Below are 3,403 nucleotides of genomic sequence, written 5' to 3' on the forward strand. Positions count from 1 at the left end.
GAAGGTATGTTTGCACAGATTTCCCCCCACCCTGAATCCTCTTATCTGTCTGGTGACTGTCTTCTTTCCTTCTGGTACATGGAAGGCCCCTTTCACAGGCAAGGTCTAAGGGACACTTTGGTGAAGAACTGGGGGGTGGTTATAGTGACTGTCTGGCTCCTACCATTTTCTCATGATATTTTTAAGACATTCCAAGTGCCAAAGGGCCACTTTGGTGGTAGCATGTCCTGAATCCTATCACTTCTTTCCCTCCTTCTTTTTTAATAATTATGCAACAATTATTTCTCTTAATTTATAATACAGATAAGCTGATCTTTGATTCTTGAACAGTCACTCACTAGTAATTAGAAATGGCCTGAAGTTTCCTTAAAAATGCACATCCATTATTTACATTTACCTGTCCGAGATCCAGGCAGGACATACAACATATCCATCAAATATATTGTAAAATCAAGCTTCAGCAAGTTTTACTTGCAAATAGTCACCCATTCTTAGTAATGAGGGGTAGCAGAGGACATGATCCCAAAATATGCCTCTTTGGCATAAGGATATGTTTTTTCAGTTGATATTTTGAGAAACTGCAGACACAAGAGAAGCTTTGAAAACAATAGAAGTTATGCATTTGCAAGGGACCTTGACATTTATAAATGTAATTTATAAAGGGAATCTCCACTTCAAAAGTTATCTGCCTCCTTATCCCAGAAAGGGAAGGATGACTGACTCAGAAGAGGGTCTGACCTTGGCAAAGGCACTGACTTAAATCTGCATAAGAAACCTGCCCTGGTTGACAGAGATTTTCCTGGTCACCTCCCATAACTGGCCTCCCACTCACATATTTTTCTATCTTTCACTTTAGCTGAAGATGGCAGTCAACGTGGTGGCTTGGGTCATCTCAGGGAGTTGCTCAGCCCCCTACCCGATGAACCCTGTGCCTGATTTCATTATTCCTTAAAATGCTACCAAAATATTCAACCAACTATTTTTTAAAGGATGGATTTTTCTGTGGGCTCTCCTTTGGTAATCCACACTTAAGTCTTGTTCTAAAGTGGTTCTAACATGATCATGGTAGAATATTAACACCTTGGTTATTTTAACAGAACAAGACGGTCTGGTGTTTCTTCCTTTTCATTCATGTCTTAAGAGAAGGGTACAGTTCTTTACCTCATTGTCTACGTTACAAATTGAGATTATTCCTTCCCTACTTTTAAGAAAATATGAATCAGTTCTTGCTTCTTTATTCTAAGCTTGCAAGTGTTAGTCACTCTGTTGTGTCTGACTCTTTGTGACCCCATGGACTGTAGCCTGCCAGGCACCTCTGTCCATGGAATTCCCTAGGTAAGAATACTGTGGTGGGTAGCCTTTCCTTTCTCCAGGGGATCTTCCCAGCACAGCGATCAAACCTGGGTCTCCTGCATTACAGGTAGATTCTTACCACCTGAGCCACCAGGGAAGCCCTTATTCTAAGCTTGCTGCTGCTGCTGCTGCTGCTAAGTCGCTTCACTCGTGTCCAACTCTGTGCGACCCCATAGACGGCAGCCCACCAGGCTCCCCTGTCCCTGGGATTCTCCAGGCAAGAACACTGGAGTGGGTTGCCATTTCCCTCTCCAATGCATGAAAGTGAAAAGTGAAAGTGAAGTCGCTCAGTCATGTCCAACTCTTAGTGACCCCATGCACTGCAGCCCACCAGGCTCATCTGTCGTGGGATTTTCCAGGCAAGAGTACTGGAGTGGGCTGCCATTGCCTTAGATCATAAATAGGATGACCAGGACCATTCTGTTTAAGCTTTATATCTAGTATGATTATTAACAGTGTGCTCTTTCTTTTTTCAAAGCTGTGTTGGCTGAGTTTTTATGTGCTTACCCTGCCCATAAGGTCTTTTGTAAAGGAGAGAGAGGAGAAGGTTTATTGGTCAGGTGTGATGAGAGAGGAACAAGAACCTGAAACGTGCTTCTGTGGGCTCCAAGTGGCTTATGGGCTACATCAGCCTCTATGCTATTTATCAGTCTGATTTTCTGAGAAGCTTTGTACTTGGTGTTCCCTTAAACAGAAATATTCTTTCTCCTTAAACCTATGTGCGTTTTATTTCAGTTCTTGCTGCCAGCTGAGCTTGTTAGAGCCAATGAGATGGCTGGATGGCATCACTGACTCGATGGACGTGAGTCTCAGTGAACTCCGGAGTTGGGGATGGACAGGGAGGCCTGGCGTGCTGCGATTCATGGGGAGGCAAAGAGTCGGACACGACTGAGCCACTGATCTGATCTGATCTGATGGGGGCCAGCCTCTATCAGGTATGCCCTCATCTCCACCAGTCTCTGCTCATGCTACTTACTTTTCTTCATAAAATGTATTCCTACAAGGCATACTATGCACTTACACTCTTAATGTCTGTATATCTGCTGTATCTCTGCATTAGGATTGAAACTTATGAGAGAAGGGACATTTGGCCTGTTACACTAACTCCTATGGAGTCTGGCACTTTGCGTTTTGCTCCATAAACATCTTTTGAAAGAAGAAACTCATTCATCTTGCATAATACACGTCAGGTACCTCTTCCAACTGCACACATTGCACATCAAACATCTTCTGCTCAAAGGTTTTTTTTTTTTTTTTAATCAGTTCTCCACTCATGCTGAATTAAGTCAAATGAATCTCAGCCTGACATTTCAAATATTACGGGTAAGTGGTAGGGAAAGGAAATTAAAAGTACTTGCAAATACCATGGTATGTATTTTATATATAAGGAACTACTTCATGTGTGAAGATGATCAAGAGGGATTATACAACTTGAAAATATAATGAATAGAGGCACCTGGGACCAAACCCAGAAAACAAAAAACATTATGCATAATGATAACTCTTGCAGCAGAAAACAATGGAAATCTGTTTCAAATCAAGAGAAGGTCTTAACAGACCAGTGCCATTGGAGAGCTGACTTGTGTGACACTCTGCTTGATCTGAGGCACCTTATGAATACTATCTACAAAAATGGAGACAATTTCAACAGAACACTGGGAATCAATTACAGCAGGAGCAGTGGCTAAACCAGGTCTGTTTCTGTTCCCTGGAGAAGAGTCGGGAATACAGAAAAGGAATATGTGATGAATCAGCATATATTAGATGGACAGACATAGTCTGCACAACCCCAGAGAACATAATAGTATAGTATCAAACAACAAAGACACATTTTCAATTAAAATGAGAAAACTCTGAGTACTGGAGTTGCAAATATGAGATGGAGGTTTTTCATGCATTTGCACATTTCAAAACACCCTTCACAGGAATATCAGGACAGAATGAAGAATGTAATGAGACAATTTAACTGGATTACAAATGTATGAAATAATCTAACTGAAAGAGGTGGGACCTGACCTAAGTTACCTTGTAAATGAGGCAAATTTGTAAG

This window comes from Bison bison, unplaced genomic scaffold (genome assembly GCF_000754665.1).
Source record: "Bison bison bison isolate TAMUID 2011002044 unplaced genomic scaffold, Bison_UMD1.0 scf7180017864494, whole genome shotgun sequence".
NCBI lineage: Eukaryota > Metazoa > Chordata > Mammalia > Artiodactyla > Bovidae > Bison > Bison bison.